Source organism: Mesoplodon densirostris, chromosome 6 (assembly GCF_025265405.1).
Source record: "Mesoplodon densirostris isolate mMesDen1 chromosome 6, mMesDen1 primary haplotype, whole genome shotgun sequence".
Classification (NCBI taxonomy): Eukaryota; Metazoa; Chordata; class Mammalia; order Artiodactyla; family Ziphiidae; genus Mesoplodon; species Mesoplodon densirostris.
The window spans coordinates 17,592,965-17,618,948 of NC_082666.1; the positions used below are offsets into that span (position 1 = coordinate 17,592,965).

A 25,984-nucleotide genomic window follows, 5' to 3' on the forward strand; every position below is an offset into this window, starting at 1 on the left:
CGTGCCCCGGTCCGGAAAGATCCCACATGCCGCGGAACGGCTGGGCCCGTGAGCCATGGCCGCTGGGCCTGCGCGTCCGGAGCCTGTGCTCCGCAACGGGAGAGGCCACAACAGTGAGAGGCTTGCGTATCGCAAAAAAAAAAAAAAAAAAAAAAAAGATTAAACATCAGTTGGAGTGATGCAGCTTAGGAAAGAGAGGCTCAGGGAGATAGAAACTAGCATGTGTTGACCAGATCCCTTGCCAGATGCCACAGCAAGTCGATGCCCTGTTTCTGAGAGGGTGAAACAAAAGCTCAGAGGGGAGTCAGGAAGCCTGGCTGGTATGTTTGAGGAACAGAGTAACTGGGAGAGGAGCAGGAGATGAGGTCCAAGAGGTCACAGCAGGAGAGGGTGAAAGAGTGCAGACCCAGTAGTAACTAGATGGGACAGTAACCAAGCAAGCCATGGACAAGGGAAGCAGAAATGGGGATGAAGAAGAAAAAGAATCTCTGAAGCATTAGTGAAGGAGAACCAGAGCCTTAGGAAGTGGGACAACGGAGGGGAGGGAGGAGTGGACAGTTGTGAAATAGAAGGAACGGTCAAGGGTAATTTCCCCAAAATGCCTGCCCTGGGAGTTAGCACAGGGAACTTGTCTTTATCATGCATACAAAGTACTTAGTAAATATTTTATTGAATCAAATCCAATTTCTTTCCCTTCTTTGTCCTTCTACTGAGCTTCTGCTTTGTTCCAGACTAAATATACAGTTTTGTGATGCCCAATCTTGGATGGCATCCCCTCTTTGTCACCCCCAGTTTTGCTGAATGAAACCTGACGTCTTTCAGCGCTGAGGCTAGGTCATGCTGAGCCCAGATCACAGTCTTGAGATGTGTACCTTCTCCTGACTGCTCAACAGCTACTTCCTCATCCCCAGCAGCTCCCCCACAAAACTCCAAACACACAGCCGGCCTTGCCAGGCAAGCAGCGATAATTACTGAACACCAACCAAGCCAGCCATCCCAGTGGTGCCCCCCTGGTGCCATGAAGCCATTCTGGCTGTCCTCACCTCTGTTTTACTGTCTCCCCCTTTGTACACTCATCACAAGTTTCCATTAGCTCTAGCAGCAGGAAGTCACCACCCTTTCATGTACGGCCAGTGAAATGGACACCCTGACCCTCCAGCAAGCATCCTTCCCAGTACATCCCATTGGCCTCCATTAATATTCGGGGACTGACAGCTGAGATTGACTGCCTCATTAGCAGGCGTTGTGTGGAACTCTGACAATAATTAACAACTCAACAGTCTCATTTGCTGGCCTATCAGAGAAGTATTCAATCAAAAATGTAATTTGCCCGATGCCTCCATTTAGCATGGGAAGACTATTCCCTCAAAGTTTTAAATAGTCTAATTAAGAGGGAAGAAATAGAAGGGGGAAAATTATTAACAGTATAGGTTTAATGTGAAATTGCTGGAGCGAATTAATAATGCAATAACCATTTTTAGCAGCTGTCTATCAGTTTGTGGGCCAGAGTAATTCAATTAGTCAGCAAAGGGCTGTTTGGATTAGACGGTGGGGAACAAGTGCCATTTTGTCTCTCAAAGGCTCTGTGGACTTTATTTGCCCAGGTTTGGGAGAGATTCGTACAAAACACTCCAAGTCGCTGCACAGAGCCAATGTCTAGGGAGCATTGTGCCTCCTGGTTGGAGCAAATGGATTTGTTTCCCATGGTCCCTTGAAAATAGTCCCAGTGCCTCTGTTTGGGGTTAAATTCTTGCAGAGGCAACTCCACAGTGTCAACACCCTTAATTCAAAGCAAACCATCTGCCAAAGTCAAGAGTTCTAGCTGGACTCAAGAGGATTCTGGCTATGTCCCCTTCCAGCCACCTAATGCCATAGCCACCCCAGCCGGTAGCCTTTTCTTTTCTCTGTTGTGTGTTGTGCTCCCACTTCTCCCTGACTGTGATCATGAAGACTTTTCTCTTGATGATGCCTTCCTAGTGTCTGTTCACTAAATCCTATCAGTCCTTTCAGGGCCAGCTCAAATCTCATCTGCACAAAGCCTTCTTTCTCCCAAACAAGGCTTCTAGATTCCAGGTCCTTTCCAACTCTGCCCCTTGCTCTTTACCTGTTAACACGGATAATATGGTGGATCCAACTGGAAGGTAACGAGGTTCCGGTGAGAAATGCCTGAATTGCAGGCAGTAGGTCTAGCAGAAAGAATACAGCCTTTGGACCCAGACATACTTGAATTCTAGTTTAGGTTCTGCCACTTCATGGCTGCGTATTCTTAGGTACTTTGCTCCACCTCTCTGTGCCTTAATTTCCTCATTTGTAAAATAGTGCTAAGCATAGAGATAGGATTTGCTGGCTTCTTGTAAGGATGATGGAGGAAGTATGAAGAGCCCATAGTACATAGTAGGTGCTTTAAAATGGCCACCATTGTTATTAATGCACTTACTACAGTGTCAGGCTTATAGTAAATATTGTTGTTGTTGTTGTTGTTTTAACCTTCTAACTCATTCCTTTGAACCTCCACAAGTCTTTGTGTGTTTCTGAGAGTATTCTAGTAGTCAATTCTTTTGATAGAGGTGTTTTTTTTTTCTTTCTCTTTTTCCCTCATCTCCCTGTTCCTTTGTAAAGTCATCAAGGGTATGATTTATGTCATATAGAGTTTGTACCAATCCCCGCCCAGCTCTTGGCCTTACACATGGGAAGCTGGAGTAGCTTCTGCAGAAACTGGATATATGTATAAGGTTAGAAGAGGAAGAGCTGTTGCCATGAAGGTTTGTGAGTAAAAGTGAGTTCAGGGGTATGTGACTACCCATTAGTACTCAAATCAGTATGTGCAATTTTCCTTGAATAGCTAAAAAAATTAATCGGTGTTTCTACATGAAGATAGTTAGACTGCTAGACTTCGGTGTCAGTCACAGCTGAGTTTGCATTTCAGTTATTTCTCTTAGGCTTGTGAAGTCCCTTCTCTGAGCCCCAGTTGTTTTACCTGAAAAATAGGTAGTAATCGACCTATTTAATGGACCGTTGCAAGGATCCAGTGAAGTTTTGCATATAAAACATCTGCCGCATAGTAGGTACTCAGCAAATGCTAGCTGTTTTAGCATTATCCAGAAGAGAGAGGCAGTTGGGAGACCTAGGAAAGTGATAGGGAGGGAAGCTGAGACTGGCTGTAGAATGTCATGGGAAATGCTGAACTATAGCCAATTGAAAGCAAGGGAAGAGATCTAGTGGGTTGTTGCACAAGCATGAAAGGGTACATGGAGAGAATTATGGCCAAAGCTAAACTGGTGTGGTTTCCCAGGGAAGGAAAACACACCACAGGGGGTTGTCAGCAGTGAGAGTCCTTTGTATGTAGCAATAGGGCAGTACAGTGGTATTTTCAATCACTCATTCAGTCCAAGAACACTCCCTAAGCATCTCCCACAGGTGTGATCGTGGAATAGGGGCTAAAGATGCTTCAGAAAAGACCCCCACCTTGAAATGCTTCTATCAGAGTGGGAGATAGCACTTGGGTAAACAAGGGAGTTGAACCAGCTGGAGCCCGGGCACCGTTCCTTGGGAGCCCGCAGGCATCAAAGGGAGGACGGTCTGGGACAGATTTCTGTTATAACTATATATTCAATGTGGTCAAGACAATTCTGATAGATGGAGCTGATCAGTCCAAATCAGTACGCTCTATGAATACTCATGAGCATGCTAGTAGGCAAGTGAGTTACCGAAGCTTGCTGAAGAAGGAACCCGAACACAAGCCAGGAAAACAAAACCCACCAGTTTCCCATTGGTAACAATAAATGTAAAGGTAATAAACAGCCCCATGACTGTGGGCTTGACACAGCTCTACATCTATCACTGTAGGACCATGTGAAAGCTACACATGCTAAGGGCTGTGCATACATTGTGTCCTTTAACTGTAGAAATCAATCTTTGGGGAAGTAGGAAGCATTGTTCCCTAAGGAGAGCTTCTGATGAAGGAAGCAGGGGAGACCTGGCCCAACAAAGGCAAAGGAGCTGATGGAAGGGGACAGAGACACCCTGCCACCTACACTTCCCAGCTAAATGCTCAAGGTTTTCTGAACTATCCACAAACAATAAAAACGAGTCTTTGGTATTCATGTGCAGCCCGCTCGAGGATGGACTGTTCAGGCTGACCTCTTCGCTGTAACACAATTAATTAGTTTACCCCAAACTTGTAAACCACATTTCATTGTTCTCAGACTGCCTGCTCCGACTGCTTCCTCTTTCCTTCCTGGTCTCTTATAAATCCAGGTTTTATTTCTAAATAATGGTCTCGTGGCTGTCTCCCTGTTATATAGTAAACTGCATGTGAATAAATAGCTCTGAGTTATTCTGTGATCCAGAGCTTGGGCTTTGGAGTCAGCTATGCCTGGGTTCACATCTCAGCTCTGTTACTCTGTGGGTGACTTAACTTGCATGAATGACTTGACTTCTCCAAGACTTGGTTTTCTCATCTATAAACTGGAAATTAAAAGAAAATGTGCCAGCTCATCGGTTCTGTGAAAGATTTAAATGAAGCAATCAATAATCAAATGCCTTATTTAACTTATTATTATCAACATAGTCAGGCATATTGTTACAAGAGTTGATCAAACATTTCTTATAACGCTGATGAAAAATAATAGCAATGCAAAATCACTGCACTTGTTTTTTGAAATGGGACCTAGTAACATGAAGACAGGGAACAAAAAGAAGAAGAGGTGAGTAGAGGTTCCTGTAAAAGCAGATGAAGCTTCCAAGGCTGTAGGTGGTACCAAAGGGAAACGTGCACCAAAAATAAATCTCTATGTTGGAGGGTGGGGGATGGGCGGTAGCAGTTCAGGCACCTGCATAAATTGTTGGGATCAATATGTATTTTGAGGCATTTTTTGAAAATGATCCTAAGAGCTCTGATGAGAGAGAGATTATTTACAGCGGGAATCCTAGGAACATCACCGCTGGTTTCATGGACATTGTAGTATTTGAACTGGGCCTTGGCGATTGGACAGGGGATGGCATTCCAGCCAGTAGCACCGTCCGAGAAAGGGCTGAGATGGAGTGCACAGGAGACCACTTTGGATGGAAAATGACAAAAAATGGAGGAAGTAAGGCTGGAAGGAAGCAATGAGGCTTAATCATAAAGGACCTTATTTCTAGGCTAGGGTGTTTCAACTTTATGGACAATAAGGGGACATTGGACCCTTTTGAATATGAATGTTCATGCCTGAGTGTGTGGGCGGGAGGTGTGTGTGTGTGTATCCTTGTGTATAGAGGGAGGAAAGAGGGTGGTATAGGGAAGGAGAGATACATATGATCCAAGCTGGGAAGCAGAAACCATGGTCTTCCTTAATCATTAATCATGACCTATAATATGTGCAAAAAGAAAAAAAAAATAGGAGCAGCAGGGCCAGGTTTGGGTCTGTTTGAGAAACTGAAAGAAGTGCTCTGGGACTGTAGATAATTCCACTTGAAAAGGCAGTTCCTGGAGTCAGCCCCGAGCTCCCTTTTATGTATCTGTGTGTCAGGGACCTGTATAAACACGTGTGTGTGTGCATGTACACGGGCATTTCCTTTTCAGCAGAGGAAAAGCAGCCCCACTCTGATACTAGAAGCCCCAGATGATGAGGTCTGGTAGGAGGAAGCACATCTTTTCTTCGTTAAGAAGCTACTTGAAAGACAGCTGTCATGATAGGTGGCCATTCCTTCTGATAGTGGGAGATTCCTTGCCCCTCTCCACAAGGTTCTTAAGAAGCAGCCACTCGATGTAAAACACTGGACGGAATCCCTAAGCACATAGTAGACACTCAGTGTATAATCACTATTACCATGACGGTGGTGGTGGTGATGATTCAGTAGGGGCTGTAGCTCTGAGCAGCGTACTTAAAAAGAAGTGTCTGATATTTTGGTAATTGAGATTGAGGGAATGAGGCCTTATTTCTTTTTATATTTGGAAGCAGAATATTCTTCTAGCATTGAGCTGAGGGTCAAAAGACTTGGATTTTAATAAAATGTCCACTCTCTGGACTTTATTCTTCCCATCTGTGAAATGAGGGATTAGATTCTAAGGAATCTCTCAGGCCTCCTAAGTACCTTCAGTGCCTTATCCTGAGTCATACACTAGGCAGGGCCGAAGATTCTGGTCCCTTTACCTCAGAGCCCTGCGGATGAGGGTTCAGGGGAAGCAAGTCTCAGCACCGCCAGCAAGTGCATTCTCCTAGTGAGACCTGTTCAACAATGGAGCACACTCCTCTGTGAGGTAGTGAGCTCCCCGTCCCTGGATCAGAGCCTGGCGGTCACTCTGCAGGGAAGATCCAGGGAGGTTCCCTCACAAGGGTCAGAAGTTGGATTGAATCACCTCTGCTAAGGTTCCTCCCAAGTCTGAGTTTTAAGGATTCTAACTTGAATTCTTATTTCCCACCTTCTGACTCCTTCTGAGATGGCCCATCCCCAGTGCAGATCAGCCAGGCATCAAAGACCCTGACGCAGTCACCATCCCCAGGAACGAAAGCTGTGGATGTCTCTGCCAAAGCTGATCAATAAATGTTGGGTCTAATCACTAAACAGGAACTGTTTCCTACAGCTCCTTCCTGCTCACTCACCTCTTCTGAAAAAATGCAGATGGTCCCACTCTTCCCTCCTTGGACGTCTGCTTTGCAAAGACAACTCAACTCCATCTCTAAAGACAAAAGAGCAAACGAAGCCATGTAAGTGCTGACTTGGACCCTCGAGGAGTGACTATCTCATTGTGGAAGTACGATCAGCTCAGACCTGGGGGCAGAGAAACAAAAGGCAAAGAAAGCCCTTGCCCTTGCCCTTGCCCTTGCCCTTGCCCTTGCCCTTGCCCTTGCCCTTAAAGAGCAACTTGGCTGGCTGGGATGATGACCTCCAGATGAGAAAAGCAATGAGAGGGAGACACAGCGCAGGAGGGAACTTCCTGGCTGCTGACCTCCAGCTGGGTGAAACCACAGAGGGCTCCACGTCTCCATCCACAAAACGGACGTTGATTAGAATCTTGGTGTTAAGCTCTTGAAGAGGATGAGCTTGAGATTTAGACAGGCTGTGTTTGAGTCTGAACTTCAGTGTCCTCATCTATAAAGTGGCACTGCTGGTCCTTACCTCTGAGGTTTTGTTATGAGGCGTAAGTGAGGAATACAGGCAAAGACCTCAACCCGTCTCTGGCAGATGATAAATACTCAGTGAGCCTAAGCCCCATCCTGCACTGCCTCTGCCAGTCTTCATGTCCTATGCGTCTGTTGTTTTAGGTCACCATAAAAATCTTAAGATGCATTTTCAGAGGAAAAAAGCAGAAATGTTCACTCATCAAACTTACATCCCACTCCAAAAGTACCCACTGCTTAGCAATTTGAAGTGCAGATTCTAGAACGGTTGACATGCGTTTATATAGGGAAATTTTAACTATATATTTTTCCTGAAGCTTGCTTTTTTCTACTTAATACAATGGTTTAAAGATGACTCCATGTCAGTTCACCCAAATCTACAATATTCCTTTTCATAGCTGATTAATATTCCATAGTACAGATGTATCATGAGCTAACCGTCCACCAGTAATAGGCCTTTAAGTTATTGTTGTTGTTTTTACTAGTATAAACAATGCTACAATGAACAGCCTCATGTGTGAATTTTAAGGACTATATTTGTAAGTTGGAATTATATGATAAAAGAAAAGATATTTTAAATTTCGATAGGCAACGCCAAATTGCTCTCTGACACTATGATTCCAAGGCTTAAACTAGTCATTACTGAACATAAATTGATTAAAAATCCATTATGAATCAGGCATTCTTGCAATACACAAAATAAATCATATACAGAGACTTCCTTCAGAAGCTTATAACTTGCTATGGGCACACACTTTGCAAACAATAACAATACCAGGTATCAAGTACTCAGACACTGCTCAGGGTACTCATAAGGGGCCTTCTGGGGAAGGTGGCTTTAGACTTGGGAAAGGATAGGAGGGCTGTGGACTATGTCACTCCTAGGGGAGTCCTACCTTCCAAAGAAGTGATCAAGGAGGACCTCCAGAAGGAGGTGGCCCTGGAGCAGTCACATGAAAGAGGAAGGAACCTTATATAGGGAGGTAGAGGTGGGTAGGCATGGTTGATGGGCACAGGGTCTGAAACAAAGCAGGCTTTGAGGCCAGACAGACCTGAATCCTGGGTCTACTTCCTATCAGCTGCATGACCTTAGACAAGTAACTTAATCTCCAGGAACTCCAATTTATGCTTTGTAGAATGGAGGTCGTAATCCTAGTAGCCTCAGAGAGTCATCGTTCAGTGTATCGCCAAATACTTAATGAACACATACAAGGGGCCTTGGTGTTGTCCTAAAAAATGGGGGTACAACAGCAAACATGTCACATAACCCACTGCTGTCCACATGGAGCTGACATTCTAGTTGAGGGTGAAATGAGGCCATGCATGCTCAAGAGCTTAACTTAGTGCACAGGACATAGTGAAGCATTTTCATTTAAGCTGCTAAGGTAAGCAAACTTCATCAGCATGAACAGGGCTTGCAAGAGACCAGTAGGATGTTGACTCAGGATTTCGTAAGGGATCCTGAAGGTTGATTGTTCCCGTTCTTCCCTTTCTTTTTACCTTTCAGTCTTCCTCATTTGCGTTCTCCTCTTTAAATTATTCCCAGTTAATCTTCCTCTTATAGGAGGAGCTGGAGAACAACTTTTTGGTTTTTATGCCACCAGATTGTTTAGAGCTTTCATTTAGAGCAGAGTCAGCTGGTCTGGCTCCTCTGAATATTATGTGTCAACTGGGGTGGGGGGCTGGGGTTGGGGGAGAGGGGTTACTTCTGGGACAGAGCCACGTGCTGAGGAGAAAGGTCCTCCTTCATCTACTGAAACTGCTGCTGTCCTTGCGAGGAGGAGACTATTGGAGCTCAAAGCCTTTTTTAGAGAAGAATCTGATCCAACCCCCCACCTTCACTGTACAGTGTTGGGAGAAATAGGAGGCAGTATTTGAAACAAGGCTTATCAATTTTAAGAACTGAATTGTAAAGATCAAGACGGTGTGTGCTTGACAGCAGAGAACTGGGGACTGCCCACCCTAATTCCTAACGTATCAACATGGCATTTTTTTCATGATTTGCTTTTTAATTTTATTGAAGTATAGTTGATTTACAATGTTGTGTTAATTTCTGATGTACGGCAAAGTGATTCAGTTATATATATATATTTCTTTTTTTTCATATTCTTTTCCATTATGGTTTATCACAGGATGTTGAATATAGTTCCCTATATACAGTGGGACCTTGTTGTTTATCCATTCTATATACAATAGTTTACATCTGCTAATTCCAAACTCCCAATCTTTCCCTCCCTACCGCCCCTCCCCCTTGGCAACCACAAGTCTGTTCTCTGTATCTGTGAGTCTGTTTCTGTTTTGTAGATATATTCATTGGTGTTGTATTTTAGATTCCACATATAAGTGACATCATACGGTATTTGTCTTTCTCTGTCTGACTTACTTTGCCTAGCGTGATAAATCTCTGGGTCCATCCATGTTGCTGCATGTGGCATTATTTCATTCTTTTTTATGGCTGAGTAATATTCCATTGTGTGTGTGTGTGTGTGTGTGTGTGTACCACATCTTCTTTATCCATTTATCTGTCCATGGACATTTAGGTTGTTTCCATGTCTTGGCTTTTGTGAATAATGCTGCTGTGAACATAGAGGTGCACGTATCTTTTTGAATTATACTTTTGTCTAGACATATACCCAGGAGAAGAGGAGTGGGATTGCTGGATCACATGGCGACTCTAGTTTTAGTTTTTTGAGGCTCCTCCATACTGTTTTCCATAGTGGCTGCACCAGTTTACATTCCCTCCAATAGTGTAGAAGAGTTCCCTTTTCTCCACACCCTCTCCAGCATTTATTATTTGTAGACGTTTTCATGATGGCCATTCTGACTAGTGTGAGGTGATATACCTCGTTGGGGTTTTGATTTGCATTTCTCTAATAATTAGTGATGTTGAGCATCTTTTCATGGGCCTGTTGGCCATCTGTATGTCCTCTTTGGAGAAATGTCTATCTAGATCTTCTGCCCATTTTTTGATTGGGTTGTTTGTTTTTCTGTTATTGAGTTGTATGAGCTGTTTGTATATTTTGGAAATTAAGCCCTTCTTAGTAGCATAATTTGCAGATATTTTTCCCCAGTCTGTTGGTTGTCTTTTCATTTTGTTTACGGTTTCCTTTACTCTGCAAAAGCTTATAAGTTTGATTAGGTCCCATTTGTTTATTTTTGCTTTTATTTCTATTGCCTTGGGAGACTGACCTAAGAAAACATTGGTATGATTTATGTCAAAGAATGTTTTGCCTATATTCTCTTCTAGGATTTTTATAATATTATGTCTTATATTTACATCTTTAAGCCATTTGGAGGTTTTTTTGTGTGTGTTTGTGTGTGTGTGTGTGTGTGTGTGTGTGTGTATGGTACGAGTGTGTATTCTAACTTCATTGACTTGTGTGTCGCTATTCAACATTCTCAACACTACTTGCTGAAGAGACTGTCATTTCTCCATTGTATATTCTTGCCTCCTTTGTTGAAGATTAATTGACTGTACGTGTGTGGGTTTATTTCTGGGCTCTCTGTTCTGTTGCATTTATCCATGTGTCTGTTTTTGTGCCAGTACCATGCTGTTTTGATTACAGTAGCTTTGTAGTATTGTCTGACATCTGGGAGGGTTATGCCTCCTGCTTTGTTCTTTTTCCTCAAGATTGCTTTGGCAATTCTGGATCTTTTAAGGTTCTGTACAAATTTATGGATTATTTGTTCTAGGTTCTATGACAAATGTCATGGGTAATTTGATAAGGATTGCATTAAATCTGTAGATTGCTTTGGGTAGTATGGCCACTTTAACAGTATTAATTCTTCCAATCCACAACAATCCTTTTGTGGCCTCTCCCGCTGCGGAGCACAGGCTCCGGACGCGCCCGCTCAGCGGCCATGGCTCACGGGCCCAGCCGCTCCGCGGCATGTGGGATCCTCCCAGACCGGGACACAAACCCATGTCCCCTGCATCGGCAGGTGGACTCTCAACCACTGCGCCACCAGGGAAGCCCTTAATGTGGCATTTTTTAAAAACAATGGACAGAATCTAAGCAACTCTAAGAACTGCTCTGTGGTTAGCAGGGGAGGAGGGGCCTTGTAGCTCTTTGAAAGCAAATATGAGGCCTCCTGACCTTAACAGAGATGGACCTTTATTCATAGGTCAGCACACCTCAGAAGACTAAGAGACATTTGAAAGAGGTTGCAGTATCTGCCCAATAGAATTTTTAGGACTGTTAAAGCATTCACGGTGTGACTTCCAGGGGAATTGAGATAGTGTCTTTTTGACCTGTAACAGGAAGTTCTGTTGATCATGGAGGCTGTGTTCCTCTTAAACATTTGGGGAAACAGAAGCCCAGAGATGGTACAGAACTTACCCAGGTCATACAGCCAATTAGGAATAAAATTAATTCCAAAGTTCAGGACTCCCAAACAGTGACCTCCTGTCTCCAACCTCTGTCCCTACCTCATCAGACTCATCCTGTTCTCTGATCCCAACCTGCACTGAACAGTTAAGCTGTGAACTGATCACAACAATGATACTGCTATGGTTTTAGTCTTTTCTGTCCTGCCAGGCTCAATGAACACTATCTTAAAACACTCCGTGTGGGGAGCACAATTCTTGGCCCCGTTTTAGAGATGAGAAAACTGAGGCTCAGGGAAATTAACAGACTTGCCCAAAATGACATAATAAATGAATGACAGCAGTTTTTAATTTGTGGTATTTATTTATTTTTTTATTTATAAAAGACATTCCCAAGTCATAAAAAAATGGAAAACAGAAAATTTAAATAAGTATTTTTAAGTCCCCATGCAAACATAAATATTGGTTGATACTTCTTGAGTTTTGCTTTTTTTTTTTAATGATACATAGTGTTTTTATTTTTATAAGACTTGTAATGATATGCCCATATGATTTTTCACCCTACTTCCTGTTATAACCTAAGTGTGTTCCGTGTTATCACACAGTCTTTGTAAATATAATTTCAAACGGCTACATTATAGTCCACATAATGGATATATCAGAGGACTGCTAGGAAAAGCGTTGGTGGAAGGGGGAAGAAAACATAGAGGGAGTCAAGAAGAAGGTGGGAAATTGACATTTGGAGGCAGAATGTAAATAAGAAAAGAACGAGGGAGGCTCTCATGGGAGAGAGAGGTCATGGGATTTGGCCATTACTTGATTCACAGGTTTTGTAGAAAGGCTTACAGGAGAGAGTGGAGGAGAGACTCTACAGGGGAATAAAGACCAGCTTGCATTTCTAGCCTGGATTATTGCAAGAACCTCCCAAGCCATCTGTCAGCCTCTAGGCTGGTGACATGTGACAAGAAGCTCCATTGAGTATAAGGTTGCCCTCTCTACCCACCACTCCCAGTCACCACCTGCAGGAAGCCCTCCTGCCCCTAGATCAATAAGCATCTCCTCCCTCTGCTTTGGTAGCTCTAGATGCCTTGCCCATCCAGGCAGGTATAAGGTGTTCTCTAAAGGCAGGCATCATACCCTCTGTGTTCACACCAGAGTCACAGGGCCCAATGTAGTACTAGGCACATAGTTGGTGCTCAGATAATTTGACCAAATTAATTGGTGAACCAGTTAACTGATTTATTACCTTGGGCTACCACAGCCTTCCCTTCTACCTTCCTTTCTCCTTTGCAGTGTTGATCAGTCATTAATATGCATAGGAATCATCTGAGGATCATGTTAAAATGCAGATTCTGATTCAGAAAGGTTTGGGATGGAGCCGGAAATTCTGTATTTCTAACTAGCCACAAAGAGAAAGCTATGCCTCTTTAAAGCACAAGTTAGGAAATTCTCTTGTCTCCAGACCCAGGCATTTTAGCATCCTGTACTTTAATGCATCCATGCATTCATTCAGAAATGCTCATTGAGCATCTACTATCTTTCAAGCCCTGTGATTGGAATTGAGGACTCAATAGTGATCCAAGTAAATGTGCTCTCTGCCCTCTTAGAGCTTATGGTCTAGTGGAAGAGACTGGCATAAACCCAATAACTCACCAATTAATCAGTACTTGGAAACTGAGCTATGTGCCAGAGAGTAAAGTAGTGCAATGCTCTGAGAGTTCATTGGGATGGGAGGGGGCTGACTTCAACATGAGTTCAGGGCAGCTTCCTGAGAAAGTCACAGTAGATCTGAGATTTAAATGGTGAGCAGGGTTAAAGAGGGAAAGCAGTGAGGGAAAAGCATTTCAGACAGAGGGAACAGCATGTGCAAAGACTCTGTGGGTGGCAGGAACATGGTCATCACTGGGGTCTTTGCAATACACAGGAGTCCAAAATTGACATCCTTGTCCCTTAAGCGAAAAATGACCAGGGAAATATCTTCCAAGAGAAATTAGCACTTTTGTTGCCCAAATGGCTGGAACAATGGCATTTCCCAAGGTAGTGAGAAGTCTTGGATCAAGGAGAAAGGTGAGAGTGGAGGTGAGACAGAGGAGGGCCAAATCTGTGTTTTCTTAGCATCAGAGGTCATGTGGTACAGCCAAAAAGCCTACAGGTTTTTTTTGTTTGTCTCTTTTTTTGTGGTACGCGGGCCTCTCACTGTTGTGGCCTCTCCCATTGCAGAGCACAGGCTCCGGACACACAGGCTCAGCAGCCATGGCTCACGGGCCCAGCCACTCTGCGGCATGTGGGATCTTCCCGGACTGGGGCACGAACCTGTGTCCCCTGCATCGGCAGGTGGACTCTCAACCACTGTGCCACCAGGGAAGCCCGCTACAGGTTTTTGATGTCAGAAAAACAAAAGACCTGGATTCAAACCTTGCTTCCTTCTATCACTTACCACATGTCTTGGGCAAGTCATTTAATAAACCTTTCTAAATTTAATTTCCTCATCTATGAAATGGGCATAGTAATGCAGTACCTACCTTGCAGGGCTGTGATTGGATATTTTTGAGCTGATTTGTATAAAACAGCTACTCAGTCAACTTTCCCTCCTCCCTCCCAACTTCCAAACTCAGATGCCCTAAAGTGATGTCCAGAGAGCTTCACCAGCTCTTTTCATTGGTGGTGGCCCAACGATAGCAGGGGGAGGTAACAGTATGAAACTCTAGTGTGTAGAAGTAAGGTGACCCTCTGAAGAGTATGGTGAAAAATCATCTTCGAAAGCTTGAGTTGACATGCTGGTCTAGTGGTCAAAAGCCTTTTCCCCAAGGAAGAGGTTGGTCACAGGTACAGGGAATCCTTGGCCTTCTAGCAAGTCTAAGGCTGTGGCAGACTTTTGAAGGTATCAGCCCAGATGTTCCCCTTGTGACAATGGCATTGACGTGTCTGCAGAGAGAATGCTTCCCGGGGCAGGAGAGGGCAGCTTGGAAGTTTGGCAGCATGGGGCCTCCTTGAGAAAAAAGTTTGCAAAGAACATCCCAGACTTTGGGGGAAGAGATTGTGGATCTGCTCCCTAATTCCAGGTTACACCTATGTGAATTTGAGCACAGAAACACCTAAGGTAGCATCCAGAGCCTTTATGCAGGGCCAATGTGAAGCCGAAGCCCCGCTGTGTCACAGGCTGGTTCTATGACATTGAACTAGTGATTTCTTTTTACAGAACCACAGTGTACTCATCTATAGAATAGGGATCCCAGGACCTCCCTTGAAGGGCAGTGGAAAGGATTAAATTATCCAGTGGACATTGAAGATTTCCACAGTGTTCTTTGCTTTAGGAGGTGCCATCTTGTCATGGCAATGGGACTGGCGAGAATAGGGCAGCTGCCAAAGGCGGGCATGACTCTTGGCCCTGCCACTCAGCACTGGGTGACACAAGTACGTCCTCTTACCTCTGAGCTCCAGATGTGAAGGGGTGACAACCTCTGCATGATGGGCTTCTGATGACGGTGATCAAGATCAAGACACATAATAAAGAATTTTACAGTGCGTGGCACAAAGTAGGCCCTCCGTAACAGGGAGCCTTATTATCTTATTATTATTATTAATAATAATAATAATAAAACAATAGGGACTGGGATAACCTTAGTTTAAACTTGACCTTCATGGCCAGAAGAGAATAAAGACTCAGGAATTAGTTGTGTCCTGCTGAAGTTCAGAGCTACTGTCCTTCAAGCTACTAAAGACTTTACTTGGATCATCAAAGAATATACTCCCCTTTACAGATGAAGAACTGAGGCCCAAGGAAGATATGTCTTTCCCATGTTCACATAGTTAGTAACAGCCTGAACTGAGCCTGACTCCCAGGCCAGGGCTCTTTGTACCAACCTTAGGGATTCTCGTTCAACACTTCTTGGCATTGAGAACCTCATCACCACGGCCCATGTTCTCCTCCAGCCACATTCCCCACTCCTTCCCTAGAAAGATCTCCACCCCAGCCAGGCTGCTCTTCTAACTAGTAATTGAAAACACCCCCTATTTTCAAGACTCTGCACCTTTGCCCCTGCTGTTCTTCTCCAGAATGCCCACCCCACCTAAGGAAACATTTCCACCAATCTCCTTTTCTTGTCTTCGGGGCCCTGGAGGTAGAGGTGCACCCACAGAGGTATGCCATGAGGGAATGTGGATATTACCAAAGCACGAACCCCCCATAATTTCCCCAAGGAATGGATGTGAAGACACTTGTTCCACGTGGCTCCACTCACCTTCTTGCATATGCCAGAGAGTTACGAGCAGTATAGATTATTTTAATGACAGCATTACTTCCAACTGCATCTCTCCCATCTGTTCTTCCCCAATTACAAATGCAGAAACACAGCATGTGTCTCCATTCTGGCAGTAGAGAATGAAATATAAGTGCTGTAAAGGGGAGTATATTCGTTGAACAATACAGTTGGCACCTGTGAAGCTTGCCTTGTGTTTCAGACTCCCTTGCGTCTTTGAGAGGGAGCCAGAGCCTCCTTAAGAAAATGCCACAGCATGCTCGAATCATGTCCCTTCCCCCAAATTTAGGGCAACTGAGAAATGACAAAGCCAGCAGGGTTTTGTCCAAGAAAGAGACTGGGGTTCTCATGGAAATGGCCCAAACCAAAGTGAGAAGAAAAAGGAATAAATGGGGAGTCTGTTTGTCACATCAAATGCACGAGGCAGGGGCTGAGGCTGGGAAAGATTAGGTAAAGCAGGTTCTATGGGTACAGGCAGAATTTGAAGACCCAGAAGCATGCCAGGCAAAGTAACCAAGAGTGTTATCATTCCCATTTTTGTACACGAGAAAACGAAGGCACAGAAAGATTAGGTTACCTGTATGAGCTCACACAGTAAGGACATGGCAACTCTGAGTTCAAACTCAGCTCTAATAAGAAGTCTATTCATAACCATCACACAGGTCCTAATAAGGTGATCCCACCTGCCAAGCCGCAGCCACAGTTGAAGTGATGCCCCTATTTTTTGCATACCCATAGCTACTTAGCAAAACCCAAACTGGCATCTCTCACCCCTGCCACAGCAATAGACAGGATTCACTGCAGAAAGGAGAGTAAAGAGAGGGCAGCCAAGTCCTACATTTCAGAAAACGTATCATTCTCCGGGCAAAATACACTTCAGGGAGGGAAGAAATCCCTAAATGTTTTATTAGAGGAATTCAACAACTACAAATATTAACAGCAAGGCTATGAATTATTTAAAATTCTACTACCTAAACCAGCCTATAAATCAAACATGAAAGGTTCTTGTCAGAAAGAAAGAGTCCGGGTTTGCTCTTGGTTCTGAGCTCTTAAGAAAGAAGCCTGACCTCGTGTTTATTGAGCACCTACTGTGTGCCGAGTGATGTGCTTTTCTCGGTTTCCATTTGGAGTCTCACGTGAAGCCTGGGTCAGGGAGAGATTATGTATGGGCTGCGGTTTACAGATGCAGGAAACCAGAGGTTTGAGGTGGAAAGTGATTTCTCTACAGACACACGGTTAGTTAATAGGGGAGCTGATGCTGAACCAGCTTTTGCCTGGATTCAAAGCCATCCCTTTGCACTGTACCAGGCTGCCTCTTGGCTGGAGGACACAGGTAGGTGTAAAAGCAGAAAGCAGAGGCCTTAGACACATCATGTTGAAGACAGGATAACTACCTCCAGCTCCCAGCGGCCGGAACATCACAGACAAGCAGAGCTCCTGGAGTCAGAATGCCTGGGAATTAGTCACATCTTTGTTTTTGTTGCTGCTGCTGCTACTACTACTGCTGTTATTGTTGTTTCTAGGGAAGTTTTTATTTTGAACTCATTTTAGATTTACAGAAAGATTGCAAAGATAATACCAAGAGTGTTCACTGGCACCTCAACTATTTTCCTCTAATGTTAATATCTTACCATGACACAGTCTTCAGAACTAAGAAACCAACACCGGTACCTTACTCTTCATGAAGCCCAAGACTTCATTTGAATTTCACCAGTTTTTCCAGTAATACCCTCTTTCTGTTCCAGAATCCAATCCAAGATATAACATTGCATTAAGTCATCATGTCTCCTCAGTCTCCTCTGCTCTGAGACGGTTTCTCAGTCTTTACTTGTGTTTTGTTTTGTTTTGTTTTGTTTTTTGACCTTGACAGTCATGAGGAATACTGGTCAGGCATTTTGTAGAATGTTCCTTGATTTGGGTCACACCATTTCTACTAGCTGTGTGACAGTGGATACATGACTCACACTTTCTAGAATTCTCTTATCTTGCTGAGAGTATTGAATGAGATGAGGCCTGGAAAGCCCCCACTCAGGACCAGTGTGCTCAGCCATCACAACCGTTATTTATGGGACTGATCTTATGCTTTTGTGAGTGAAGGTGCCGCGGAGTAATTCTGCCTGGTAAAGTCTAGGGCATCAAGTTGCTTCGCTCTGTAATCACAGAGTCCCAGAACTAGAAGGCCTGGTAGGATCATGTGGTCTGACCTGCCATTGCAGCTTGAATGCCTATTACAGGGCAGATTGCTCTGGCGATGAGGCGTGCACTAACTTATAAGGCACCCATCCCATCCTCGAGCTGCTGGGACTGGTCTTCTTTCTCTGTCCCACTTCCAGTCCATTACAAGGCTTACAGGAACCCTAGTCCACTCACTCTGTTACTCTGCAGAGTGACTACTTCATTCCTTCCCTTTTCCTGCAAAACTCTAACACAGCCTCCTGCCATCACGCTGTTAGTGGAGGCCCTTGCTTTTTATGGCACTGAGAGAACACAAGTAATGAGAAGATTCAAGTCTATCAGTTCACTGGTATCTTTACCCTAAACTGTCTTGCCTTCTTTTCTTTTCTTTCTTTATTTTTTTTGCAGATTCAAAATATTTTATTATTAAAATGTAAACATATATAAATTACCAAATACCAAATATTTTATTATTGAACATTAAAGGAAAGAAACTGGCGTTTATTCTTCAAAACTGTCACTGGCATGAAAGACAAACACAAACTGAGATTCCAGATAAAAAGAGACTAAAGAAACATGAGAACTACATGTAATATGTGGTCCTGGAACAGGTCCTGTGAAACCGTGCACCTCAGATTGGGACTCGAATCCCTGTGCCGGTGCTCGAACCCAGCCTAAACCCAGATTGGGACTTGAACCCATGCAGCCGGGACTTGAATCCTACCCACAGTCTTCCAACTGAGATCACACGCCTGTTTTCAGGACTTAATGAAGCTCAGGTTCTTGATGTCTCATTGCAGAAAGAATTCAGTGATAGGTAAGAATTGGATTTATTTAGAGAGAAACACACTCCCCAGACAGAGTGTGGGCCATCTCAGAAGATGAGAAAGGCACCAGGGTATGGGGTTGTCAGTTTTTATAGGGGTGGGTAATTTCATAGGCTAGTGAGTGGGAGGAGTATTCCAGCTATTTTAGGAAGGGCCGGGGATTTCCAGGAATTGGGCCACCGCCCACTTTTTGATCTTTATGGTCAGCCTTGGACCTGTCATTGTGCCTGTGGGTATGTCATTTAGCTTGCTGATGTCAACTTATACTGAGGCTCAAGGTCTAGTGGAAGTTGACTTGTCTGCCATCTTGGACCCATTTGGTTCTAATCAGTTTATGTCATGTCCTCGGGCTGTGTCATTCTTTCAAACGTTGTGCCCTGCCCCCATCCCTCCTGTTTCACCTGTACTGGATGGAAAATGGAAAAGACAATTATAAAGGACATAATTGGGTCAGTTGAAGAGTATTAGAGTATGGAAGGTAGATTTGATAAAAGTATCATATCCATGTGCAATTTCCTGAAGTTGACAACTATCCTGAGGATATTCTTGTTTTTAGGAAATACACAGTGAAACATTAAGGGTAAAGAGACATGATGTCTGAAAACTTTTGTGATAGCTCAGGAAAATAGATAACAATATGTGTGTGTGGGAGAGAGAGGAAGAAAACAAATGTGTCAAAATGTTACAGATTGGTGAATCTGGATAAAGGATGTATTTGCCTTCTTTTATGATGGGTGTTCTCCCTGCTCCAATCTAAGTGCAAGCCCTCAACTCGAGCAGAGGTGGGTTTATCAGAAGCAAAGGGAGCCTAAGCTTCAGAGACCTTTATTTGCTTGGCGCCTGTCAGTGCTAGAGGTTTCTAGGGCTTGTAGATATTTGAGGTGGAGATTGTGACCGTGTATACATACTGTTGTATGTAAGCATTTCAAATAAATTATCTGAAGCATATGGTTCTCAAGGTGGTGGAGGGCAATGACTCAGACATCGTGAGTTGTCAGAATTGGGGGATGGCTGCTACTGGCATCTAGTGGGTACACACCAGAGATTCTGCTGAACATCCTACAATGCACAGGACAGCCCCCTCCAACAAAGAATTATCTGGCCCCAAATGTCAATCTTGTGCAGACTGAGAAATCCCGGCCTAAAGAAATCTCAGAAGAAAGATACGTGCATCTTTAAAGTGTTGTTGATTTGCTATGATTTCTCTTCTCGTACTAAGTAAATATTCATTTCCATAACTGATTTTGAATTCATGATTTTGAATTCTTTTTCTCAAAAGAAGCCTCTTTGGATTGCATCAGCGCAGGTCCCACAGACTTTGGACTGTCCCTGAACTCAGGCACTGGGCTCCCTTTCCACCATTGTAGGCTTTGCTTTTGCAGTTTCTCCCCTCTCCTGGATCATGTCCATCAATATAAATGTGTTTTCAGATCTCTCATTTTACAAAACAAAACAAAACCCTTTCCTTAATCCCTCCATAGGAATTGGGCTCCACTCCAATTCTCTGCCCCCTTTTTAGAGCACAACCCCTCTAAAGAGTTACCTGTATTCACCACCTCCAGTGTCTCACCTTCCTTCTCTCTTGAATCCGCTTCCACCGGTCTCTCACCCCACCCCTTCCCTCCCAGCAGCACACTCAAATCTCATTGTCAATGTCCCCAGTGACCTTCCTCTTACCAAATTTCAACGACCAATTCTCAGTCTCTATTTCCTGGACCCTTTTGTGTAACATAGCTAGTCACTCCTTCCTGCCAGAAACATCTTCTTTATTCTAAGACAACACTCTCTCCTGATTCTTATAGGCAGCTCTGACTCACTGGCCTCTGCTGGATCCTCCCTGCTTCCCGACCTCTAAATGTTAGTTAGAGGTCACCCCAGCACACTCCTCAACTTCTCCCTCCCACACTGATTTCATTCAGCGCCCTGGTTTTAAATGCCACATAGCTCAGCCCCAACCTCATAAATGCCTCCATTTGAATGGTTAATGGGCATCTCAAACGTTGAATGTCTGGAACCGAACTCATTATGCCCTCCACCTGCTCCTCCCACAGTCTGTCCCATCCTGGAAAAGGCACCGACGCCCACGTGCCCTATCACTCAGGTGCAAACACTTGGAGTTACCCTTGACGAGTTCTGCCTCTCATGTCCACATCCAAACTGTCAGCAGATCCTGTTTTGAGAATATACCTTGAAAGTCCATCTACCTTAAAATATATCCACCTTGAAAATATATCCATTATTCAAAAATGTTTCAACACCCTCAAAGGACCTCCGAGTTCAAGCCAGTATCATCCCTCACCTGGGAGACGGCAGAGCCTCAAGACGGGTCTCTGCTCCCCGCCTTGCTCATCCCCACCAAGTCCATTTTCCACATAACAGCTGGAAGTATCATTTAAAATAAAAATCATATCATACCACCCCCTGCTCCAAGGCCACCCCCGCTGACATTAACCATCTAAGCATATTTAGGATGAATCCAGCATCCTTTCCACTATCAACCCTTTCTGAGCTGGCCTCTGCCGACTTCTGCTATTTCCTACCACGCCCTCACTCCCTCCCTCCATCCCTGGCCTGCTTGTTCTCCTTCTAGCACTCCAAGCCTTTGGCCTCACTATTCGCTATGTGTAGAGTACACATCTCCCAGATGTTTGTGTCTGGTTCCATTACTTCACCCAGGTCTCTTGAATCCACTTTGTACATGTGTATGTTATTAATGTATAATGCATGTATAATATTGCACATGATATGCTTATGTTGTTTTCAGTTCTATATACCCAGGCCCTAAAACAAGAAACAGTGGCTCCTTTGAAAAAGCAGAACAGAGTGTGCCAAGTGTGTGCTAGTTATCACGGTGCCTTTTCCCCACGTCCTGTTGATCCTAGCTTCCCTCTGGGGCCACAAAGAACAGGGCTCTCCGTCTGCTCTGCGAGAGCCTTTAGAGAAGTGAAACCACCAAAATAAAAAGAGAAAGCTCCCTTATCCAGGCTGAGGATGGAGATGGTGATGATGATGATGATATTTTAACGGGGAGGAGGAGTATGTAGGTGGTAGCCTCTATTTATCAAGTAATTTATTTTATTTTATTTTTTTAACATTTTTATTGGAGTATAATTGCTTTACAATGGTGTGTTACTTTCTGCTTTATAATGAAGTGAATCAGTTATACATATACATGTGTCCCCATATCTCTTCCCTCTTGCATCTCCCTCCCTCCCACCCTCCCTATCCCACCCCTCTAGGTGGTCACGAAGCACCGAGCTGATCTCCCTGTGCTATGCGGCTGCTTCCCACTAGCTATCTGTTTTACGTTTGGTAGTGTATATATGTCCATGCCACTCTCTCACTTTGTCCCAGCTTACCCCTCCCCCTCCCTGAATCCTCAAGTCCATTTGCTAGTAGGTCTGTGTCTTTATTCCCGTCTTGCCCCTAGGTTCTTCTTGACCTTTTTTTTTTTTTTTTTTTAGATTCCATATATATGTGTTAGCATACGGTATTTGTTTTTCTCTTTCTGACTCACTTCACTGTGTATGATAGTCTCTAGGTCCATCCACCTCACTCACTACAAATAACTCAATTTTGTTTCTTTTTATGGCTGAGTAATATTCCATTGTATATATGTGCCACATCTTCTTTATCCATTTATCTGTCGATGGTCACTTAGGTTGCTTCCATGTCCTGGCTGTTGTAAATAGAGCTGCAATGAACATTGTGGTACATGACTCTTTTTGAATTATGGTTTTCTCAGGGTACATGCCCAGTAGTGGGATTGCTGGGTCGTATGGCAGTTTTATTTTTAGTTTTTCAAGGAACCTCCATACTATTCTCCATAGTGGCTGTATCAATTTACATTCCCACCAACAATGCAAGAGGGTTCCCTTTTCTCCACACCGTCTCCGGCATTGATTGATTGTAGATTTTTTGATGATGGCCATTCTGACTGGTGTGAGATGATATTGCATTGTAGTTTTGATTTGCATTTCTCCAATGATTAATGATGTTGAGCATTCTTTCATGTGTTTGTTGGCAATCTGTATATCTCCTTTGGAGAAATGTCTATTTAGGTCTTCTGCCCATTTTTGGATTGGGTTGTTTGTTTTTCTGATATTGAGCTGCATGAGCTGCTTATAAATTTTGGAGATTAATCCTTTGTCAGTTGCTTCATTTGCAAATATTTTCTCCCATTCTGAGAGTTGTCTTTTGGTCTTGTTTATGGTTTCCTTTGCTGTGCAAAAAAAAAAAAAAAAAAACCTAAGTTTCATTAGGTCCCATTTGTTTATTTTTGTTTTTATTTCCATTTCTCTAAAAATCCTCAACAAAATACTAGCAAACAGAATCCAACAGCACATTAAAAGGATCATACACCATGATCAAGTGGGGTTTATCCCAGGAATGCTAGGATTCTTCAATATACTCAAATCAATCAATGTGATAAACCATATTAGCAAATTGAAGGAGAAAAAACATATGATCATCTCAACAGATGCAGAGAAAGCTTTTGGCAAAATTCAACACCCATTTATGATAAAAACCCTCCAGAATGTAGGCATAGAGGGAACTTACCTCAACATAATAAAGGCCATATACGACAAACCCACAGCCAACATCATCCTCAATGGTGAAAAACTGAAACCATTTCCACTAAGATCAGGAACAAGACAAGGTTGCCCACTTTCACCACTATTATTCAGCATGGTTTTGGAAGTTTTAGCCACAGCAATCAGAGAAGAAAAGGAAATAAAAGGAATCCAAATCGGAAAGGAAGAAGTAAAGCTGTCACTGTTTTCAGGTGACATGATACTATACACAGAGAATCCTAATGATGCTACCAGAAGACTACTAGAGCTGATCAATGAATTTGGTAAAGTAGCAGGATACAAAATTAATGCACAGAAATCTCTGGCATTCCTATAGACTAATGATGAAAAATCTGAAAGTGAAATTAAGAAAACACTCCCATTTACTACTGCAACAAAAAGTCATTTATTTTTATGCCGGGCTCTGTGCTAGGAATTTACAAACCGTTATTCCATTTAATATTCGTAATAGCTCTGTGGGGTGGTCTTTATCCCCGTTTTCCAGACGAGGAAAGAGGAAAAAGGCCGGCTTGGAGAACTGCGACTTTCCTGAGCTTACAAAGCAAACAAGTGTAGGGGTGGGTACCCCCGCCCTAATCCACTTAACTCTAAAGTCTCTTTTTGTCTTATCCTAGTGCCTTTCATCTTTCTTTCCCTTTTTGAAGTTGTTAACTCCAAATTTATTAACCTGGGGAATTCCCCGGTGGTCCAGTGGTTTGGACTCCAGGCTTCCACTGCAGGGGTCACAGGTCTGATCCGTGGTCGGGGAACTAAGACCCGACATGCTGTGAGGCGAGGCCAAAATAAACAAAGAAAGGCAAATTTATTAACCCACGTGATCTATAGAAACACTGGGACGAAGGTCCATCCAGCCCCATAACCAGTGTCCGTTCCCTGATCCTGCACGCCTCAGCCTGCACACTTTCATGCTGCAGTTTTGAAGTTCCACAGCCAGAGGTCCCTGCCTCTCAAAAAAGGTTGGGGGGGGGGGGGCAGTGCTGATGCCATCATCACGTGGCTAAGTACTCAGTTCCAGTGTCCTCGAGGCTGATCTAGTCTGTCGTTGGGTGTGGTCGCCTCTAAACAGTGCCTCCTCCAGCCTTGGGTATCTGAGCAAGACAAGACTTCTGAGGGGTTTGTTGGGGAAACTGAAGCCAGCGAGGGGGAGGCTTGCCCCAACCTTCTCAGTCAGAACCAATCCTCTGGTTCCAGGGATGAAGCTCCTCCTGCAGCCCAGCATTTTTCTGTAGTGCCTACCTCTTCACCTCAGTATCACCCTCCTTCCCTCCCCTCCCATTCCACACCACCTCCACCACATTTTGTTTTCTAGTTCAAATGGTAATGATCTTGCTCCTACATAGCTCCTTTCTGCCAAATAGATCCCTGCGCACAGCACAGGTGCTGGTAAAGGATATTGCCCACCATCCGTCTTTCTTAATCACACTCTGCTCCTGAAATGCAGCCATTTCTAGGGTGAAATACGGCCCCTATTTAGCCGTGTGTAACACCAGTGGGAAAGCCCATGAAGGCAGGCCTGCTTTTCTAGACGAAGCACACTCCGAAACAGAGGTTGGAAGATTTTCTTGCGTCTGGGCTTTGGCCGAGCTGTCACTACTTGGAGCCTGCCCAGAGACCTTGGTGTGGGGCTGCAGCTCACTCTCTGGTGCCCTTAGGGACCTGGACTAAAGGCTAAGGTATCTTTTGGGCCCCAAAGAAAGCCTGGAACATAGGTAACTCCAACCTCCAGGCTCTAAGCGGCAGTGAGGGCAATACATTACCCAGCTCTGTGACCACAGGGCCCAGGAAGAGGGCACTGGTCCTCCAAATTACTGAATTTATCACCTACTCTTGTGAAACAGTCAGTGAATCCATACCCCGGGTTCCAATGCACATGTCTCCACTTCACGGCCGAGTGATCGTGAACAAGCCTCTTAACCTCTCTGAGTTCTCAATTTTCTCATTTATGTAAAGGGAATCATAGTCCAGCTGAAAGGGGTGTTCAGAGTGTTAGATGAGAAAATGCAGGCAATGCTCTTAAAGAATGGAAACGATATTTAACATTTGTTTGGTAATTGTTAGCACTTGTTACTATAAGTCAGTAAGAAGATTAATGAAGAAATGCTAACAGAGAAATGAAATAGAAAAATACCAAGCAGAGAAATTTTTAGGTTTATAGATATTTTTATATTTATTGATATGATAAGAAAGCTCTCACTTGAAGGTATTTTTAGCTTCTTACCGATCCTTTTTTCTCTCCATTTTCTTTCTTTCCTGAGAATTCTCACCTATATTTTTTCCTTACTTTTTTTTTTAACATCTTTATTGGAGTATAATTGCTTTAAAATGGTATGTTAGTTTCTGCTTTATAACAAAATGAATCAGTTATACATATACATATATCCCCATATCTCTTCCCTCTTGCATCTCCCTCCCTCCCACCCTCCCTATCCCACCCCTCTAGGTGGTCACAAAGCACCGAGCTGATCTCCCTGTGCCATGTGGCTGCTTCCCACTAGCTATCTATTTTATGTTTGGTAGTGTATATATGTGCATGCCACTCTCTCACTTTGTCCCAGCTTGCCCTGCCCCCTCCCCAAGTCCATTCTCTAGTAGGTCTGCGTTTTTATTCCCATCTTGCCCCTAGGTTCTTCATGACCATATTTTTTGTTTGTTTTTTAGATTCCATATATATGTGTTAGCATACGGTATTTGTTTTTCT

General features: G+C 43.8%; 1 protein-coding gene across 4 annotated transcripts in view; it reads left to right on the forward strand.

The window, feature by feature from the left end:
• Positions 1 to 25,984, forward strand: part of ASTN2 (astrotactin 2) — a 927,905-nt gene that overhangs the window by 494,665 nt on the left and 407,256 nt on the right. The gene's annotated exons all lie outside the window — the stretch shown is intronic.